The sequence below is a fragment of the Engystomops pustulosus genome, chromosome 3, assembly GCF_040894005.1.
Source record: "Engystomops pustulosus chromosome 3, aEngPut4.maternal, whole genome shotgun sequence".
Classification (NCBI taxonomy): domain Eukaryota; kingdom Metazoa; phylum Chordata; class Amphibia; order Anura; family Leptodactylidae; genus Engystomops; species Engystomops pustulosus.
In genome coordinates, this window is record NC_092413.1 from 159,744,880 (window position 1) to 159,767,758 (window position 22,879).

The following is a 22,879-nucleotide window of genomic DNA, read 5'->3' on the forward strand; positions in this document are numbered from 1 at the left end:
CTTATGTATGGAAGCCAGCAGCACCCAGATTTCCCAGGGTCCTGAATGTTATAAAAAAAATTTTCAGCAAAACTACTCAAACTCAGGGATTAAACAAGATTTGGTTCTGCCTCAGTGCAGCTAATCAAATGTTACATTTCATTTAAACTAAAGCATCCGCAGACTCTTGGAAAGTCTTTGGTGCAACCTGATATTGGTGGATGGAGCGAGACATCATCTCTCAGATGTGCTCAATCGGATTCAGGTCTGGGGAACAAGCGGGCCAGTCCATTTGGAGGAACCCAGGGCCATCCACACCAGCAAATGGTCTCACAAGGGGTCTGAGGATCTCATCTTGGTATGTAATGGCAGTCAGGCTACCTCTGTTGAGCACATCGAGGGCAGTGTGGCCCTCCAAAGAAATACCCCCCACACCATTACTGACCCACTGCCAAACCAGTCATTCTGAAGAATGTTGCAGGTAGCAGATCACTTTCCATGGTGTCTCCAGACTCTGTCACATCTGTCACATGTGCTCAGTGGGAACCTGCTTTTATCTGTGAAGAGCACTGGGCACCAATGGTAAATTTGCCAATCCTTGTTTTCTAAGGCAAATGCCAAGCGTCCTGTATGGTGTTGAGTCAATTTCTAACCGTGTATGCAGACACATGCAGATTTGTCACTTGCTGGAGGTTATTTTACAGGGCTCTGGCAGTGCTCCTCCTATTCCTCCTTGCAAAAAGGTGGAGGTAGCGTTCCTGCTGCTTGGTTTTTGCTCTCCTATGGCCCTCTCCATATGTCTTGGTGTACTGACCTGTCTTCTGGTAGCCTCTCCAGCCTCTGGATACAACACTCAGAGACCGAGCAAACACCTTCTCGCCAAAGTTTGCATTGATACTGTATGTCATCTTGGATGTGCTGCAGTACCTGAGCCACTTGTATGGGTTGAAGTGTCTGCCTCATGCTACCACAAGTATGAATGCACCACCAACATTCAAAATTGACCAGAACATTAGCCAGAAATCATATGTAATGGAAGGTGTTCTGTGATCCCTACTTGCAGATCCACCTGTTGTTTATTCCATTTGTACAACAGCACATGACATTGATTGTCAATCAGTGTTGCTTCATAAGTGGACAAATTACAGAAGTTAGATTTACTTGGAGTTACATTGTGTTGTTTAAGTGTTCCCTTTTTTTTTTTTGAGCAGTGTATGATCTTGCAAATACCAAATTTGTTTATTTCCATTTTTGTTTAGAACTTAAAATAAATGTAGATCTTTGGGTTAAGAAGAAAAATGTCAATGTGAAAAAGACTAATGCTTTGTACATCAGAATGAGTAACAGGATTTGGAAGGTTTTGATTTTCTGTGATTGCATTATACTGGCAGCAGAAAAGTTATATTACATAGACACAAATCTATAAGAGGACTCTTTATTTCATCACAATTCAAATGCATACAACACAATCCCAGCGCAAACCCCTGTTAAATACCTGTCAAAGCTGCGCAAATCCCGAAAAACTTGAACAGACCGACAAAAGTGTGATCTGCGACCCCTAGTAAATAAGCTCCATTGTGTCATTTATATGGAAAAGGGGACCAAGCATTAGGATCTCAATGGTCATTGTCATGAGCAACACAAAAACCAAATATCAAAATCAATCCTTTTGTGGCTACCCTAGTGATCACCTTAGAAAGCCACATCATAGTTGTATAGTTGACTTTTCCTATGGGCTCAGTTTAAATCGCACTAATTTGGGGTACAGAGAATGTATTAACTTTTTTTTACCTTATTTGGACTTTTTATATTCTTAATTTACACCATCCTGGCATTAACCCCTTAATGCTCTGCGCTGTAGCTCTACGGTGCAGAGGTATAGGGAATTTATGAAGAGGGGTCACGGGCTGAGTCCTCTTCATACAGAGGTGGGGGTTGTTGCATATTGCAGCAAACCCCCACCGCTAATAACCGCGGCCGGTGCTTGCACCGATCGCGGCTATTAACCCTTTGATTGCCGCCGGCAAAGTCGCCGGTGGCATTTAAAAGACGGCGGCGCGCGGGCGCCGCCATCTTTATTATGATTGCCGCGCCCCCAAACATCATTGGGGGGCGGCGATCAGTTGCCATGGTAGCCTCGGGTCTTTGTTTGACCGGAGGCTTAATGGCTTCTGCAGATTCGTTAGAATGAGCCAGTGGCTCATTGTAATGAATGAGCTGCAAAAATGCCATATATTGCAATACTGTAGTATTGCAGTATATGGTAGGAACGATCTGACCATCTAGGGTTAATGTCCCCTAGATGGTCTAAGAATTAGTGAAAAAAAAGTTTAAAAAATTAAAAAAATGAATAAAATATAAAAATTTCAAATCACCCCCCTTTCGCTAGAACTGATATAAAACATAATAAACAGTAAAAATTACAGACACATTAGGTATCGTCGTGTCCCAAAATGCCCAATCTATCAAAATATAAAAGCGGTTATGGCCGGCGGTGACCTCCGAGGCGGGAAATGGCGCCCAAATGTCCGAAATGCAACTTGTACACCTTTTTACATCACATAAAAAATGGAATAAAAATGATCAAAATGTCGCACAGACCTCAAAATGGTAGCAATGCAAACGTCGGCTCATTTCGCAAAAAGTTACACCTCATACAGCTCCGTGCGCCAAAGTATGAAAAAGTTATTAGCTTCAGAAGATGGCAAAAAATTTTTTCATTCGTTTAATTTTTTTAAATGTATTAAAACACAATAAAACCTATATAAATTTGGTATCACCGTGATCGCACCGAACCAAAAAATAAAGCTGAGGTGTTATTTTGAGTGCACAGTCAAAGTCACACACGTGCGGTTTTTTTTTCAATTTTTCCACATTTGGAATTTTTTTTCAGCTTCTCAGTACACGGTATGTTAAAATAAATAACATTACAGGAAAGTAAAATTTGTTACGCACAAAATAAGCCCTCACACAGGTCTGTACACGTAAAAATGAAAAAGTTATGGATTTTTAAAGGTGGAGAGCGAGAAATGAGCGGAAAAACCCTCCGTCCTTAAGGGGTTAAAGAGGAGCTCTATGGTCGGGGTCAAAATGATTCGACACTAATAGGTGTCTAGTAATGGATGCAACCAGTAATTGGCACCACAACAACTTCCACAAAAAGCAACCACTGAAGGACTGGGTGCAACTTACTGCTTCAACGTGATCCTAAGCAAGCGGTTTTCAATAATTCTGTATCAATACAATACCTTGACAGTTGTGCTCCTTAAATATGTTGTTTAGTGTTGACTGGACCCTAACTACAAATCCATCTGACAATGGATATGTATTTGTATAAATATGCATTTTTTTTATTTTATAGACTAGAACACAAATTTGATCACTTTGCCCGGATTGTTAGATGGGGGAAAAACTCTGTTTTTATTGGGTAATATGTAATTTGTAAGTAAACTGGTATTTTTTAGGTTTACAGATGTAGACATTTTTAAATTGAATCTAATAACATGCTGCAGTGCAATATTTCCCAGTAAAAGACATTGAAATTAATAGAAAAAATCAAGTTAAGGTTAACTGCGGCGTGCAACTTTCAATTAAACTACATATAAACTATTTAAATTATTTACTTTTTAGCTTTATTTGTTCTAATTGTAATTAAAATATCAAGTTCCTTTTTCACATTTTCTACTTAAGTACTGTGCTTTTAATGTAGGCTTGTTAAAATGTCCACTCCTCTTTGATGTATAAGTAGATTTGCAAATGTTTGTACTAAAATCTCTGTTTTGACAGCTTTCTTTAAAAGTGAATTGTTTCAAAAGAGAGTGAGAAGTTTGGAATTATTAATCATTACTCAAACTGTAGGCAAGTTCTAAAATATATGTATGGCCTAAAGCCACAATAAACCTTTGAGATACAATTGCTTCTAGGGAATCTATAATGAGGTTGATTGTACAATGGAAGTTTCACACTAGAAAGTTTTTTTTTTTTTGCTTTATTGAGGTAATTATATTTTGCCTGATCAAAATATACCATTTATTCAAGGATATTTAGTTTTTTTTTAATTTGTGGGTTTCATTTTATTATAAACATTGAGTACAAATCTTGCAGGTTTTAATTTCAAATCAACATTATTCTTTTTAAATTATTGTAAAACATCTTAAAATACAATGGCATTTTTGAATTTAGGAAAATATTTTGATTCAATGTCCCTAGAAAGCAGTCAAATCACCAGGGAGTCGTAGCCTTCAAACATGACTGAAATTACTATAGCTCGAAAATCTTTAAGATATATTAATGGATTTTACATATGAATTGTAGTGAGCCAGGAGCAAGACTGGTTGTGCTTGTGTGATATTATCCAAATCTTATTTTAGGTCAATAAAGTGTAGCATAACATTAGAACCTTGGTAGTGTTGAGCAAACTGCAAAGTTTGGGTTTTTACAGGATTTTTCAAGGTTTAGATGAAATCTTTAACCATAAAGTCGGTAGCGGCATACTTTGGCCATAGGAATTGTGACTATTTCAGGCTGGGCCAATTTGTTAGCTTTCCCACACTTATCCACTATCTGGATAAAATGTGAGGTTGGTGACCTCTTTCTTATAGATCAAAGCTTCTACTTCATTTTTGATCTTTCTTTTAAATACACTAATATTGCTCCTTTCTGTTGATCCTGTAAAATAAACGTATATTTAGCTCCTCCGCTAAAAGACGTTTTTCTCAGAATCCCCTTTCACCTCTATTTCTGTGTCAATAAGATCTCTGGCTACGAAGAATCCAAGAAAGCTAATATCCAATGAGATCTCTGACATCTTTACCTTTACCTTACCGAAGCCACTTTTCACCTTCCTGACATGGCCCATTTTTTCACATCTGCCTTGTGTCATTATAAGTGGTTATAACTTTAGAACCCTTCAACATATCAAAGTGATTTTGAGATACGTTGTGCTTCATGGTAGTTTAAAAATTTTGTATTTATTTATGAAAAAAATATTTGATGGTTTAGGGCTCTTTTTTTGCATGTTGAGTTGTCCTTTTCAGTGGTACTATTGTGGTGCTCATAACTTTTTTTGATCCCTTTTTGGAACATTTTGAGAAGGGATTTTATGAAAAATTTAAATTTTTGGCGAGTTTTTTGTGGTTTGTTTTTACGGCGTTCATCAAGCAGGTCTAATAATGTTTCTGAGTTTTTGTACAGATTGTTACAGATGCTGCAATTCCAAATATGTTGGTTTTTTTGGTGATTTTTTGTGTTTTTTTACTTTATTACATGTGTATTTACTTTTTTCTTTTACTTTAATTATTTTTATAACCAAAACTTTATTAAATACTTTAAACTTTAAAAATTTTTTTTTAACAGGTTGGCTTAAACAAGCGATGCTTTGATCGCTTGTCCAAGCCCTTATTCCTTTAACACAGTGTAATACAGATGTATTATGCTGTGTTATGTAACACAGTGGTGTGCATGCTCAGTGTGTTACAGCCTCCTGACAGGACCCAGCTCATGGAGAGGATAGGGCATCGCTGGGGCACTGGGCGGTAAGAGCCAGGGGGGGGGGTGTGTTCAAATCACTACACATGGCTTTGACCACGGCGTGCAAGGAGTTAACACTAGCAATTGGAGGAATCTTCAATCGTGGATGTTAGTAAAGGGTGTCGGCTATGATATACAGCCGGCAACCGCAGCTTTTGGCATCAGAGCCGTTCGGCAGCTGGTGCCAGGAGCGGGATGTAGTACTACGTCATGATGTGACAAGTCCCTGCCACCCGTGACATAGTACTATATCCAATACCCGAGGAAAGGGGTTAAATAGGAATTTGAGATTTCTGCGATTAAAAAAAAATAGCTATAAAGATTTAGTTACGCTTAAAAGCTAGAGATGAGCGAACATACTCGTCCGAGCTTGATGCTCGTTCGAGCATTAGCGTACTGAAAACTGCTCGTTGCTCGGACGAATACTTCGCCCGCTCGAGAAAATGGCATTTCCCGCCGTTTTGCTTTTTGGCGGCCAGAAACAGAGCCAATCACAAGCCAGGAGACTCTGCACTCCACCCAGCATGACGTGGTACCCTTACACGTCGATAGCAGTGGTTGGCTGGCCAGATCAGGTGACCCTGGAATAGACTGCGCTGCTTGGATCATTCTGTGTCTGGATGCCGCTAGGGAGAGAGCTGCTGCTGGTCAGGGAAAGCGTTAGGCTGTTCTATTAGAATAGTGTTAGGCAGGAGTGATTGTACAAGAACCCAACAGCCCTTCTTAGGGCTACAATAACGTTATACATTTTTTTTTTATTTGCTTGTGGCTGGGCTTGCTGGCACTAGTAGTGCAGCTAGTACCATATTGTGAGGAATTTGCAGGGGGACTTGCTACCGTTGTGTTTAGCTCTTAGTGACACACATATCCATCTCAAACACCAAAGTGGGACAATTTATTAGGGGTTTGATTTCAATTAGGCACAGTCTGCCAGTTTCTTTTTATTTTACGTTTATTTTTTGATTACTCAGCGTCATCTCATCTGGCATAGCAGTGTGCTTTCATAGTTGGCTAGAAAATAGCCATAGGAGAATCCAAACGGCTTACTTAGGCCTACAATAGCGTTATATATTTTATTTCTGGTTGATCTGCTGGTGGCTGGCCTTGCTGTAGTGCATCTACTACCATATTGTGAGGAATTTGCAGTGAGACTTGCGACCGTTGTGTTTAGCGCTTAGTGACGCACATATCCATCGCAAAGACCGAAGTGGGACAATTTATTAGGGGTTTGATTGAAATTAGGCACAGTCTGCCATTTACTTTTTATTTTACGTTTATTTTTTCATAACTCAGCGTCATCTCATCTGGCATAGCAGTGTGCTTTCATAGTTGGCTAGAAAATAGCCATAGGAGAATCCAAACGGCTTACTTAGGCCTACAATAGCGTTATATATTTTATTTCTGGTTGATCTGCTGGTGGCTGGCCTTGCTGTAGTGCATCTACTACCATATTGTGAGGAATTTGCAGTGAGACTTGCGACCGTTGTGTTTAGCGCTTAGTGACGCACATATCCATCGCAAAGACCGAAGTGGGACAATTTATTAGGGGTTTGATTGAAATAAGGCACAGTCTGCCATTTACTTTTTATTTTACGTTTATTTTTTCATAACTCAGCGTCATCTCATCTGGCATAGCAGTGTGCTTTCATAGTTGGCTAGAAAATAGCCATAGGAGAATCCAAACGGCTTACTTAGGCCTACAATAGCGTTATATATTTTATTTCTGGTTGATCTGCTGGTGGCTGGCCTTGCTGTAGTGCATCTACTACCATATTGTGAGGAATTTGCAGTGAGACTTGCGACCGTTGTGTTTAGCGCTTAGTGACGCACATATCCATCGCAAAGACCGAAGTGGGACAATTTATTAGGGGTTTGATTGAAATTAGGCACAGTCTGCCATTTACTTTTTATTTTACGTTTATTTTTTCATAACTCAGCGTCATCTCATCTGGCATAGCAGTGTGCTTTCATAGTTGGCTAGAAAATAGCCATAGGAGAATCCAAACGGCTTACTTAGGCCTACAATAGCGTTATATATTTTATTTCTGGTTGATCTGCTGGTGGCTGGCCTTGCTGTAGTGCATCTACTACCATATTGTGAGGAATTTGCAGTGAGACTTGCGACCGTTGTGTTTAGCGCTTAGTGACGCACATATCCATCGCAAAGACCGAAGTGGGACAATTTATTAGGGGTTTGATTGAAATAAGGCACAGTCTGCCATTTACTTTTTATTTTACGTTTATTTTTTCATAACTCAGCGTCATCTCATCTGGCATAGCAGTGTGCTTTCATAGTTGGCTAGAAAATAGCCATAGGAGAATCCAAACGGCTTACTTAGGCCTACAATAGCGTTATATATTTTATTTCTGGTTGATCTGCTGGTGGCTGGCCTTGCTGTAGGGCAGTGATGGCGAACCTTTTAGAGGCCGAGTGCCCAAACTACAACAAAGACCCGCTTATTTATCACAAAGTGCCAACACAGAAATTTAATTTGTGATTTATACTCCCTTCTCTGTCACAGTTTTCATTGATACCAGCACCTGAGGACACCAATAAAGCAGAAAATAGTCCCAGGTACAGCTGTCACTTTAAAATACCTCTGTGTACAGCAAGTCCTGGGCTGTCTGGGACTGCAGGAAGATACCTGGAGTCATCTCTGGTGATGGCCTGAGTGCCCACAGAAAGGGCTCTGAGTGCCACCTCTGGCACCAGTGCCATAGGTTAGCCATCACTGCTGTAGGGCATCTACTACCATATTGTGAGTAATTTGCAGTGAGACTTGCGACCGTTGTGTTTAGCGCTTAGTGACGCACATATCCATCGCAAAGACCGAAGTGGGACAATTTATTAGGGGTTTGATTGAAATAAGGCACAGTCTGCCATTTACTTTTTATTTTACGTTTATTTTTTCATAACTCAGCGTCATCTCATCTGGCATAGCAGTGTGCTTTCATAGTTGGCTAGAAAATAGCCATAGGAGAATCCAAACGGCTTACTTAGGCCTACAATAGCGTTATATATTTTATTTCTGGTTGATCTGCTGGTGGCTGGCCTTGCTGTAGTGCATCTGCTACCATATTGTGAGGAATTTGCAGTGAGACTTGCGACCGTTGTGTTTAGCGCTTAGTGACGCACATATCCATCGCAAAGACCGAAGTGGGACAATTTATTAGGGGTTTGATTGAAATTAGGCACAGTCTGCCATTTACTTTTTATTTTACGTTTATTTTTTCATAACTTAGCGTCATCTCATCTGGCATAGCAGTGTGCTTTCATAGTTGGCTAGAAAATAGCCATAGCAATAGGATAGCATCGTTTGGTTTTAAAAACTAAAAAACACAAAAAAAAACACAAAAAAAAAGGAAAAAAAAAATTAAAGTTATAACTTTCATTTTCAAAATGTTTAACCCGAGGGCTAGGGGTAGAGGACGAGGGCGGGGATGTGGGCGTCCAACTACTGCAGGGGTCAGAGGCCGTGGTCCTGGGCGGGGTGAGACACCACCTGCTGATGAGGGAGCAGGGGAACGCCGCCGAGCTACACTCCCTAGGTTCATGTCTGAAGTTACTGGGACTTGTGGTAGAGCACTGTTGAGGCCAGAACAGTGCGAACAGGTGATGTCGTGGATTGCCGACAATGCTTCGAGCAATTTGTCCACCAGTCAGTCTTCCATGCAGTCCACCCATGTCACCGAAATCGCCACTCCTCCAGCTCCTGCACCTCAGCCTCCTCCCCCCCAGTCTGCCCCCTCCCAGGAAAATTTGGCATTTGAACCGGCATACTCTGAGGAACTGTTTTCTGGACCCTTCCCACAGTCACAAACCACTTGTCCGGTTGCTGCTGAGCAATTTTCCGATGCCCAGGTTTTCCACCAGTCGCAGTCTGTGGGTGATGATGACCTTCTTGACGTAGTGAAAGAAGTGTGTAAAGAGGTGTCCGACGATGAGGAGACACGGTTGTCAGACAGTGGTGAAGTTGTTGTCAGGGCAGGAAGTCCGAGGGGGGAGCAGACTGAGGGATCGGAGGATGATGAGGTGACAGACCCAAGCTGGGTTGAGAGGCCGGGTGAACACAGTGCTTCTGAGACGGAGGAGAGTCCTCGACCAGAACAGGTTGGAAGAGGCAGTGGTGGGGCCAGACGGAGAGGCAGGGCCAGAGCTGGTGCATCAGCGCCAAATGTGTCACGTAGTGAAGCTCCCGTGGCGAGGGCTCCCGCGGCGAGGGCTAGATTTTCAGAAGTCTGGAGGTTCTTTAAGGAAACACCGGATGACCGACGGACTGTGGTGTGCAACCTTTGCCAAACCAGGATCAGCAGGGGTTCCACCACTACTAGCTTAACTACCACCAGTATGCGCAGGCATATGAATGCTAAACACCCCACTCAGTGGCACCAAGCCCGTTCACTTCCGGCCGTGCACACCACTGCTCCTTCCCCTGTGTCAGCTGATAGTCAGCCCCCTGCCCAGGACCCTGGCCCAAAAACCCCATCGTCGCCTCCACGATCCTCCACAGCATCCACCAGCGTTCAGCTCTCCATACCCCAGACGCTGGAGCGGAAAAGGAAATATAGTGCAACCCACCCGCAAGCCCAAGCCCTCAATGTCCACATCTCCAGATTGCTTAGCCTGGAGATTCTGCCCTATAGGCTAGTAGAGACCGAGGCCTTTCGCAACCTCATGGCGACGGCCGCCCCTCGGTATTCGGTCCCTAGCCGCCACTACTTTTCCTGATGTGCCGTCCCAGCCCTGCACCAGCACGTGTCAGACAACATCATCCGTGCCCTGACCAACGCCGTTTCTGACAAGGTCCACCTGACCACGGACACGTGGACGAGTGCTGCCGGGCAGGGCCACTATATATCACTGACGGCACATTGGGTTAACTTGGTGGAGGCTGGGACCGAGTCTGACCCTGCGGCTGGTCATATACTGCCGACGCCGAGGATTGCGGGGCCTACCTCGGTCCAGGTCTTTCAGGCCTACTATGCCTCCTCCTCCTCCCACCCCTCCTCCACCTCCTCCTCCTCCGAACTACCATCCGTGGGCATGGCGCCATCAGTCGCTAGCTCTAGGCACAGCAGCAGTGCCGTCGCTAAGCGACAGCAGGCGGTGCTCAAACTGCTGAGCCTAGGCGATAAAAGGCACACCGCCCATGAACTATTACAGGGCATCATGGCGCAGACTGATCTGTGGCTGGCACCGCTGAACCTGAAGCCAGGCATGGTTGTGTGTGACAACGGCCGTAACCTGGTGGCGGCTCTGCAACTCGGCAGACTGACACATGTGCCATGCCTGGCCCATGTGTTAAATCTGATAGTTCAGCGGTTCCTCAAGACATACCCCAATCTGTCTGATTTGCTCACGAAGGTGCGCCGCATCTGTGCGCATTTCAGGAAGTCCAGCACAGATGCTGCCACTCTCAGGGCAGCGCAGCGCCGCCTCCAACTGCCCGCTCACCGACTGTTGTGCGACGTTCCCACGAGGTGGAATTCAACATTAACCATGTTATCCAGAGTTTACCAGCAGCGCAGAGCGATTGTAGACTGCCAGATGTCAACTTCCACCAGAACTGGTAGTCAGGTCAGTCAGCTTCCTCAAGTCTACAATGAGGAGTGGACGTGGATGTCTGATATCTCTCAGGTGCTGAGTAACTTCGAGGAGTCAACACAGATGGTCATTGGCGATGCCGCCATCATCAGCCTCACCATCCCGCTGCTTGGCCTGTTGAAAAACTCTCTGATCAGCATGAAGTCGGAAGCTTTGCACTCGTCACAAGAGACGGGGGAAGAAGATTCCCTTGTTGATAGCCAAAGCACCCTCAGGTCTGTTTCTCAGCGCATATCGGAGGAGGTGGAGGAGGTGGAGGAGGATGAGGAGGAAGAGGAGGAGAATGTTGGCGAGACACAAGAGGGGACCATTGTTCAGTCCTTCACTGTTCAGCGTGTATGGGCAAAAGAAGAGGAGTTGGAGGAGGAGGAAATGGACAGTCAGGCCAGTGAGGGGAGTGAATTCTTGCACCTTGGTACTCTGGCGCATATGGCAGATTTCATGCTAGGCTGCCTATCCCGTGACCCTCGCGTTCAAAGAATTTATTCCAGCACCGATTACTGGGTATTCACTCTCCTGGACCCACGGTACAAGCAAAATCTTTCCATTCTCATCCCTGGAGAGGAAAGGAGTGTGAGAATGCATGAATACCAGCAGGCCCTGGTGCACAAGCTGAAACAGTATTTCCCTTCTGACAGCGCTAGTGGCAGAGGGCGTACTTCTGTGGGACAAGTAGCGAGGGAGAGTAGGCGAGCAGGCAGCTTGTCCAGCACTGGCAAGGGTACGCTTTACAAGGCTTTTGCCAGCTTTATGTCACCCCAGCAAGACACTGTCACCTGTCCCCAGTCTCTGCAGAGTAGGGCTGATCTTTACAGAAAGATGGTGAGGGAGTACGTAGCTGACCATACCATCGTCCTAAATGATCACACAGCTCCCTACAACTACTGGGTTTCAAAGCTGGACATGTGGCACGAACTGGCGCTGTACGCCTTGGAGGTTCTTGCCTGCCCTGCCGCTAGCGTGTTGTCAGAGCGGGTTTTCAGTGCAGCTGGCGGCATCATCACCGATAAGCGTACACGCCTGTCGACTGACAGCGCTGACAGGCTGACGCTTATTAAGATGAATAAAGCCTGGATTTCTCATAATTTCCAATCTCCACCAGGTGAAGGAAGCTCAACCGGAATAATTTATGCACTCCTCCTCCTCATTTTCCTCCTTCTCCTCCTCTTTGTACACTAAAGCAGAGGAAACTGGCTATTTTTTGACAGGGCCCACTGGCTCTAGCTATAGTACTCTATGCATTTAATTTTTCTGAAGGGCCACCTACCCGGTCCTCTGTTTTAAACAATTTTTGGGACTGCCACATACAGGCACTCAATCTATTCAATTTTTCTGGAGGGCCACCTACCTGCTCCTCTGGTTTCAAAACTTTTTTGGACTGCCACATACAGGCACTATCCAAATTAAATTGTCTCCATAGCAGCCTCCACACGTTGTCTCCATTGCTACCTCCAAAAGTCATCCATATAGCTGCCTCCATACATCGTCCCCTTATCAAACGAGGTGTGTCAGGCAGAAATTTGGTTTTTTTTCATGGATTCCACATCAAAGTTGTTAACTTTGTCGCCACCCTGCTGTGTTATCCACAAAATATACTGGCAAACTTTTATGATTAACCGATATTATTTCAGCGCTTCTTGCGCATCTGTTGATTACACTGCTGTGTAATCCACAAAATATACTGACAAACTTTTACCATTTACCGATATTATTTCAGCGCTTCTTGCGCATCTGTTTACATTCCCCTCACCCGCCATATCCCAAACTTATAAGAACGCTACTAGACTTAACTTGGTGGAGGCTGGGACCGAGTCTGACCCTGGGGCTGGTCATATACTGCCGACGCCGAGGATTGCGGGGCCTACCTCGGTCCAGGTCTAAAAGGCCTACTATACCTCCTCCTCCTCCCACCCCTCCTCCACCTCCTCCTCTGAATTACCATCCGTGGGCATGGCGCCATCAGTCGGTAGCTCTAGGCACAGCAGCAGTGCCGTCGCTAAGCGACAGCAGGCGGTGCTCAAACTGCTGAGCCTAGGCGATAAAAGGCACACCGCCCAAGAGCTATTACAGGGCATTCCACATCAAACTTGTTAACTTTGTCGCCACCCTGCTGTGTAATCCACAAAATATACTGGCAAACTTTTATCATTTACCGATATTATTTCAGCGCTTCTTGCGCATCTGTTTACATTCCCCTCACCCGCCATATCCCAAACTTATAAGAACGCTACTACACTTGATCTTATACAAAAGGTTCTTAGAAGTGCTGTTTGGGGAGTAGCCTAGAGACAGGGGCTTGGATTGGCGAAAGCGGAGCGCCAGCTCCATCCCAAGATCCAACTAACATAGTTTTAACTGCAGCTTTAATCTACTACTAGTTCACTGCCTCCATACATGGTCCCCTTATCAAACGAGCTGTGTCAGGCAGAATTTTCAGGTGTTTGAACGCGGCCCATCTGTCGCCGCCATGCTTGAGACCTGAAGTTGCAATCATAGCAGCGCAATATGGATGCCCCATACTGTCGCTCTTAATCATGGAACCATTTCCGTAAAAACAATTAAAAATAGAACCACTATGCTATTCCATTATTCCTAGGTGAAATATTCAAACGACCCCGCCTGCTTTGAAAATTATAATTTTTTCAAAGTAAACGCTTCTGGCCCCCAGGCCCATTTTGGGTAGGGAGGAGCCGAGAGACAGGGGCTTGGACAGGCGAAAATTCACCTGGCAGCGGACCGCCAGCTCCATCCCAAGATTAGGCAGCCTCAGAGGCATCCATGCATGCTGCCCCTGCTGTTTCCCGTCCATTTCGCCTCCACAGCGTTCACCAATGTCTCCATGCGCAACTTTCAACTGTCTATACCCCAGACGCTGGAGCACGAGAGGATATGCAGCACATCATCCCCTTATCAAACGAGCTGTGTCAGGCAGAATTTTCAGGTGTTTCACCAGATACATAGTGGAACTCGGCGCGTCTGTCGCCGCCATGCTGGAGACCTGCAGTTGCAATCATAGAAGCGCAATATGGATGCTTCATACGGTCACTCTTAATCATGGAAGTCCTCTCCATGGCTGCCTCCAAATGTCGTCCCCTTATCAAACGAGCTGTGTCAGGCTAATTTTTCGGGTGTTTCACCAGATACGTTATGGAACTTGGTCACTATGTCGCCACCATGCTGTGTTATCGACTAAATATACCGTAAACCTTTTGTTCACAGAGGAAATAATTTCAGCGCTTCTTGCTCTCCTCCTTTGGTTCCTCTCTGCCACCCATTGGTTTGAAGCCTGAGTCCATTTAGGGTATGTCGCCATGCCACTCTCTAGCCTACCGCTGCTGCCGCTGCCTCTGCATGCCATCCCCTATAGTGTCAGGGTCAATTATTGGATGTTTTAGATGCTATCTAGCTTCATTCTGTCACTCTGTCATGGCCATGCTGTTGCCCATAATTTTGGCATAATGGTGCGATTAAGCAGCCTCAGAGGCATCCATGCATGCTGCCCCTGCTGTTTCCTGTCCATTTCCGTGGTGTTTCCATCCTTTTCTGAGGTTTCCAGGTGTTTGGCCAAGCTTCCCTGTGCAGAGCCTTGGTCCCCTTGAAAAATGCTCGAGTCTCCCATTGACTTCAATGGGGCTCGTTATTCGAGACGAGCACTCGAGCATCGGGAAAAGTTTGTCTCGAATAACGAGTACCCAAGCATTTTAGTGCTCGCTCATCTCTATTAAAAGCCAATATTATAATGTCTTTTGGATGTGACAACTAGTTATTAAGCTTTACCTAATGAAACTGTCTTATGAGACAGCTGTTTCTTTGTAACCTGAAAGACACCTAAACCATCTGCCTTGAAATTATGTACAATGCAATAAAATACATAAGACAAATAAGTAATTACATCTTAAAAATTCCTGCTACTTCTAATATTAATTTTTACAACAAATTCATAAAAACTAGGAAATTGGATATTGTTCCCCCTATTTAAAATATGTTTTATTATTGAGGAAACAGGTAAAAATATAATTTCTTAATTCCAACCAATATTATTTTAAAATATTTAATGAAAGCCAGATATACAAATTCCCTGGGCTAGATATACTAAAATCTTTTAAAGGTTACACAATGTACACATTACTAGACACTAGGGTTGAGTGGGTTGGTAAAAATTTGGGTTTGATGAGTTTGTCTGCATTTTGTAACAAAATTCAGTTCCGGACATGGACTTTAGGCCAAAATTTGATCTCAACAGGAATCCCATGGAAGTTAAAGGGGACCCAAATTTGGGTGTTCAGTTGCCCACGATGAGTTATGGAAAGTACTCAAAATAATAACATAACATAGAAAAATACAGAAAATGATTCTAACTCCCTTTGGACCACTCGCCTTAGACATTAGACATCAATGGGCCCAATTCCAGAGTCTGCAGCAATGTCTTTAGACATCGCTGCAGCTTTCTATTGCTATTGCACTAGCCGCGGGAGCAGAACCGCGTCTCCGGGTGTCATAGACACCCAGAGACCCTAGGGAGATGTGGTTCATTACCGCTCCTCCCATCTCCGCTCCTCACAACATTGCGCTGAAGGAGTGCAATGCAGATAGGAGCATAGCTGCTGCTGCCGCCAGCAATATAGCCTCGGCGGTTAACCAGAGCTGCTGGGTCTAATTAGAACCAGTCCAGCTCTGATCAGAATACCTAGTCACAGGTGTTCAGTCCCCCTGTAACCGAGGCTCTTATAGATGCCTCAGTTACAGGAGAATACTTGTAAAAGGAAAAAAAAGTTAAAGAAAAAGAAACTGTAAAAATGCTCCACAGGAGTCTTTTGTCACCGCATGGGGGACATATAAAGTAAAAACATACACACACACACAAAATATGAATAAATATTCAGAAAATATTAATTCACGTTTCCAAATATAAGATAAAAATCCTCTTCTACACTACAAAAAAATTTATGGTAGCACGCAAAAAAAAAGTTATGGTCCTTGGTTTTCCTTATGGAAATTTTCTAAAATGCTTTGGTCACTAGAGCCTTTTCACTAAGGGGTTAAAAATGTATTTAAAAAAATCATGTAACATCACTCTCAGTGTTCAGAGTCAATTATTTTCTCTACAGAAAAACAAGCAATGGGAAAACCACAAACCCTGTCTCTCACTGCAGTTTAAGGTGCTCTAAGTGTTCAGACCCAGTTATTCTATCTGTGGTAAAAAAAGCAATGGGAAAACCACAAAACCTTCCTCTCATTTCAAATAAAGCTGATCTGGGTGTACAGACCCAGTTACTTTTGATGTTGAAGATCACCTTGTCAGGCTTGTTCAGAGGCAGCAACCACTCATTTGTGTGCTCCAATAATCCAGTCCTCAGATGCGGGGCAGTGTGTGGACTTTTGCACAGACAGATGAATTTCAGCATGTACTTCTATAATTTTGCTAAAACTGGTGGTGCAAATACTGCACTGACAGGATGAAGCAGAGCAGGAAAAGTCAACAACTGAAGGCAGGCAGTGAAGTTCATCAATCCTGGGTGGGGCAAAATGTAAACCTGTGCTTACTTGTCCAAGTGTTCGCTGTGGGGTGCAACGCAGGACCAATAGCACATACTGTATGTTCTATGTGCTCATATAGTGCACATATGATTTTGATTAAAACCTGTTGGTGCAGGGAGGGGACTGTCTTCCAGGAACTTTGTACTGTGGAACAGCCGCCGCCATCAGAATTTTAAATATGCCTTTCTCCATCCATCCCATTTTGGGTCTAGGATTCCATTATCATCCCTCACCACTTCCCCTTTTTCTCAGTCTGAACACTGCAAAAGGCCAAAGCCATTGACAGTTGTATTGCATTCTCATCACTGTCCCCTGCCCATACCTTCAGCCTCTAATAAATGTTGATGGGTGTGACAAGCAGCGGATTGTGAACCCACTGTGTTACCCAACTGGTTTGGCTTTGGGCCACACACTAAGGGCGTTATCCCTGGACCTCTTCGGTATTCACCCTTTTACCCCAAAATGGGGATATGGACTGCAAATAAATTGTACTCCAGCTACCTCTTACCTTAACTTGGTGTGGCCAATTGGGGCCTAAAAGTACATGTTGCATACTGTGGCATCAAAGGAACTTAAAGCAGACAGAGATAGAACACATCCTCTTCAAGCAGCACAAGCTCCAAAACCACAGTTGCACAGTGACCATACCCCTCTCCGTTAATTACTGCTTTCCTCATTTTAAAAGACCTGCATTTCCAAACTACCTGAGATACTACCTTTATGATTCAGGTATTACTTGGACTATTCACGACCTGTATGAACCTTTATGAACAATGTATTCCTGGATGCTACCCACTGACAGGAGCAATGTTTTCATCAAGGCAATACTGGACTCTATTCACTGACAGCGATACCTTTATGATTTTTATGAACTATACAGAGTCAGGACCTTCAGGACCTGCTGGATGATGCAGTAAATGCTAATATTCCTGTCTGGTCTTTCCAAGTATTGTTGAATAACCCCTATAAGTAGTAAGCATATCCTTGCCCAATAGCTGCAGTAGGTCAATGCAGTTCTTTACAGTGCCTTAAAAGCAGAATAATTTCAGATTTTCAACCCTCTCTAATAACAACAGACTCCTCTTTGTATCTAAATGCCCTGAAAAAAAGGCAAAAAGAGGCAAAATGTGGTTGGCATACATATACTATAAGGCTTTTTTGAAGTGGAAGATAGAAATTCTGTGAAATTGTAATAGAAGTAAAGGCCTTACAATAACATACGTACCTTTGCTTGAAATAGCTTGCTTGTTCTGTTATGTTTCCCTGTTTTATTCATTATTATAGACTCTTCGATAACATTTGCTGTATGTTACAAAAGGCTGTTTATTGAAAGAGTTTTCTTAAAATGAAGTGGCACATATGATGTGTGTAGTTATGTACTTGATGCTATGTATACATCTGTAACACTCCAATAAACATTTTGAAAAAAGAAAAGAAAAGGGCAAATACTGTTTTTGAGAAGTCCCGGCCTATTTGACTGACCCTATGATGAGCAGCAACCTCTCCCTAGCTCTGTCTACTAAGTGTTATGGTATCTGGACATGTGACCCTGCTCTTTTTCTGCCTACAGAGGACATGCCTGTGGTTGCTAAGCATCTGCAAGCTGCTTGCTTGGCTGTTTCAGCAGTCAATCAAGCAGATTGGTGCTTTTCACTGACCATGCACTCAGACCCTGAGCAGCAGTGCTTTTTCGGTTTCCGGGTTCCTGGATGCCAAACCTGCCAAATTCAATAAGAACCCAAACCTTGCAGTTTGGTTCCACTCACTACAGCCTTCTACTACTCAAGATGCACCACAGTTTCTATAACTGATGATATATCTGTCAAAAATTTAGACCCCTAGTATTTTTGTTTTGCTTAGTTTAGGCCTTTATTCTAAATTTGGAGCATAGCATCACAACGTAGCCCAAACCCACTTCACACAAGGTCATATCAAATTCACAAATAATAAAGTCTAGTAATTTGTGTAAACTTTCTACAGCTTTTACTTTCAGTTTCTGATACTGCAGCTAATTTGAGCAATAATTGCACAATTTGTGTAACTTTTGCCTACCAAGTCTAATTTTAAATTCACCTAACAGTACATTTATCAAGTGAATGCATATGTTCAAGACATATTTATAATTTCAAAAAGTTACAAATTTGGGAGCAAATCCACTCTGACCCCTTCCTCATGTAGGAAATACTGATAAACTAGTTTTGCCAAAATGTGCTACTTTTGTACAGCTTTTCACCAGGAAAAAGTTGTGAATCTATTAAGACCTCACCTACCCCATTTATGAAGCCAATCTGATGTGTAACAGAGCTTTCAAGGCACTCTAAAAACTGCCACCATATGCTTGTTGAAACCTGTCATCACATTATTACCATTAAATCTAATTACAGATTCCTGTAGAGGGTCTTCATACTGTGCCTCATGATATTTTGTATAAAAATCTTTAGCTCAGATCTAGTTGAAATCATTGGAACTTTGCCAGTTGCTGACACCTTGCCAGGACACTCACAAGGTTATGTTTTCTCTTCTTCGCTTAGCTTCCTCATCCCCCCCTCCCTCATTCATGAGTTGAGAGAAGTGTTGGGTGTCACCGAAAAATATTCCTGACAGAGTATTGACGGAGGTAAGAGAGATTTGTTGTGTCTTCTTCGCTAGAATTAAATCAATTCTCTCATCCCCGCTTCTCTCTCATGTTGTAGGCATGTCTGTGATGGAGACTTATAAATATGCCGGACTGAGGAAGACACGGATCAGACTCACATACAGGGATTTGCATACATAGTGAGATAACTATTGGAACAGAATGTTGCTCTGATTTATAATAGCAGTTTTTAAAAAAGTGTTTATTTAGGGGGGATTATTTTTTCTGACAATCCCCTACTATATGTTTTATTTCCAATTGAAATTCTATACTGTACATAAAAATAACTAGAATAAATAACTAAAGATTGTGCAGCAATGCAACCTGATGAAAATAAATTATGGAAACTTTATTCACTGTTGTTTAAAAGGGTTATTTGAAAAGGAATCAAATGGGTATTTTGGATATTTGTATTATAAAAGTATACCAGCATAAACCAACATAAAATATAATACAATTTGTTTAATGTTTTCAAGTAATCAGCTCCAATTGAATAAACTGCAGACAATACAGCTTTTCTTATGCTTCTCATGGTGGCCTCGGGTAAAAGCTTTTTCTTTACAAATTAAATATACCAAATACTATATTTTCAGGGCAGTTAAAAAAATGAAAAATATATTCATTTCTTAGTATGAAAAAATATTGTCAAAGGATTCAAGTATGCAATCTGCACTGCTCTGGAAGTGTACACTAGCTTTTTTTTTGGTATACCTTTAACATACAGTGTGCAATACAATCTGTCGATTTGCTATAAAAAATACGGTGCACAGTCTGACTCTGTACCTGAGGTGTAGAATTTTGTGATGACACTGCAAAACTTTATAGATACATTTGCAAGCTTTTTCACGTCCTTTTCAGTGTAAAGTCAGACAAAAAACTGGCACAAACACTTTAATAAGTGTGGCCCAATGAGTTAAATGAACACGGTCCTACTTTAAAATCATATCTGGTCCAATAACATGAAGTAATGAATGGTGAGAAGGAGGCATTGAAATCGGCCAAGCAGGACATACCCCATCTTATTTGCAGCTCTTATTTATTCTTATTAAACTTTACCAGTTTATTTTATGGGGATGTGAGGGAAACAATTTTTTTCTAAAAGAAGAGTGGAATTTAGTGAATCGATTTTATTCAAATAGTAACAAACAGAGCCATAAAAGTGTGCATCAATTAAAATGTAGTGTTTACATACAAATGCCTCACCCTGAACTCTTCAGGTTTCTTCAAGCTTTTTCAGGCTAAATTTTAATTGATACTTTTTAGCTTGGTTTGTGAGTATTTAATCAAACCGTTGTAGAACCATTGTAGACTTTGAGAGTGAAGATGGAACAGCATCTGCAGTAGAGTTTAATCTGGATGTTGGAGAGATCCTTCTTCTGCTGACAATGTTGGAGTGTTGAGAGTACCAAACGGTTAGAATACATAATAATAATAATAATTCTTTATTTATATAGCACACACAGATTACGCAGCGTTCCACAAAGCATGTCAAATTGGTCCCTGTCCCCATGGGGCTTACAATTTAAAACAACCTACCAGTATGTTTTGGAGAGTGGGAGGAAACCGGAGTACGCAGAGGAAACCCACACAAACACGGAGAGCATACAAACTCTTTGACCTGGGTGGGATTTGACCCCAGGACTCCAGTGCTGCAAGGCAGAAGTGCTACCCACTCAGCCACCGTGCTGCCCATAACATATAACCTTTAACAAATATCCAGGTTAAGGGGAAGAAGCTGAGAAGTAAAAAACTCTAGCAAAGTATTTATCATTCAAATATACCATATATACTCATGTATAAGCCGAGTTTTTCAGCACAAAAAATGTGCTGAAAAACGTCCCTTCGGCTTATACACGAGTCAATGCACGAGTAAAAAATACTTAAAAAATAATAAACTTATATACTCACCCTCCGGTGGCCTCGATGTCCGCGCGGCTCATATTCTGGCTTCCGCGTCCGTCTTCTTTCTTCTGCTGGGCGCCGCCATGTTTTCCCCTGGCCGGCGCCTAGTATGACGTCAGCAGCGGCACATCATACTATGCGCCTGCCAGCCGGTGGAGTTCCATTGCGGCGCCCAGCAGAAGAAAGAAGACGGGCGCAGAAGCCAGAAGACGAGCTGCGCGGACATCGGGGGAGCAGCGCTGCACATCGGGGTGACCGGAGGGTAACTATATAAGTTTATTTATTTTTTTAATGCTGGGCAGGCTGTATACTACTGGGGGCAAGCTGTATACTACTGGGGGCAAGATGTATACTACTGGGGGCAGGCTGGGGTGGCTGCATACTACTGGGGGCAAGCTGTATACTACTGGGGGCAGGTTGGGGTGGCTGTATACTACTGGGGGCAAGCTGTATACTACTGGGGGCAGGCTGTATACTACTGGGGGCAGGCTGTACTTTTTTAATGCTGGTCAGGCTGTATACTACTGGGGGCAGGCTGTATACTACTGGGGGCAAGCTGTATACTGCTGGGGGCAAGCTGTATACTGCTGGTGGCAGGCTGTATACTACTGGGGGCAGGCTGTATACTACTGCAGGCAGGCTGTATACTACTGGGGGCAAGCTGTATACTACTGGGGGCAGGCTGGGGTGGCTGTATACTACTGGGGGCAAACTGTATACTACTGGGGACAAGCTGTATACTACTGGGGGCAGGCTGGGGTGGCTGTATACTACTGGGGGCAAGCTGTATACTACTGGGGGCAAGCTGTATACTACTGGGGGAAAGCTGTATACTACTGGGGGCAGGCTGGGGTGGCTGTATACTACTGGGGGCAAGCTGTATACTACTGGGGACAAGCTGTATACTACTGGGGGCAGGCTGGGGTGGCTGTATACTACTGGGGGCAAGCTGTATAGTACTGGGGGCAAGCTGTATACTACTGGGGGCAGGCTATATACTACTGGGGGCAGGCTGTATACTACTGGGGCAGTCTGTATACTACTGGGGCAGGCTGTATACTACTGGGGGCAGGCTGTATACTACTTGGGGCAAGCTGTATACTACTAAGGGCAGGCTGTATACTACTGGGGGCAGGCTGGGCTTGCTGTATACTACTGGGGGCAAGCTGGGCTGGCTGTATACTACTGGGGGCAAGCTGGGCAGGCTGTATACTACAGGGGGCAGGCTGGCTATATACTGGGGGGTCTGTAACCAATGCATTTCCCTCCCTCGGCTTATACTCGAGTCAATAGGTTTTCCCAGTTTTTGGTGGTAAAATTAGGGGTCACGGCTTATACTCGGGTCGGCTTATACTCGAGTACATACGATATATATGTGTTGTATATATGTCCCCCAACGGTCTTGTACAGCCTTATTCTGTATTTTGTGAGAGGCGGTAAGTATTTAATCAATATTTCTTTGATCTCCCAATATACATATGAACTTGAGTGGCTTATTAACAATTGTTAGATAATAATAATAATAATAACAATAATAATGGTAATCGGGGCAGTACTATACTATAACATAATAGAAGAGTAACAGTAATTTTACTCTGCTGCAGGATCTCTACCAAAATAAAAAGAAACTACAGTTCAAAAGGGACAATTTAGACTAGTAAAGTCATATTCAAGTATGTCAAATACAAATA

The 22,879-nt window shown here is 43.2% G+C and overlaps 1 long non-coding RNA gene across 1 annotated transcript in view; it reads left to right on the plus strand.

The window, feature by feature from the left end:
• LOC140120599 (uncharacterized) overlaps positions 1–19,638 on the plus strand; it is a 65,912-nt gene extending 46,274 nt beyond the window's left edge. The window contains exons 2-3 of the long non-coding RNA XR_011853901.1: positions 19,183–19,268; positions 19,345–19,638. This is a non-coding gene — a long non-coding RNA (uncharacterized lncRNA). The remainder of the gene's footprint in view (positions 1–19,182; positions 19,269–19,344) is intronic.
• Positions 19,639–22,879: the final 3,241 nt, after the last annotated feature.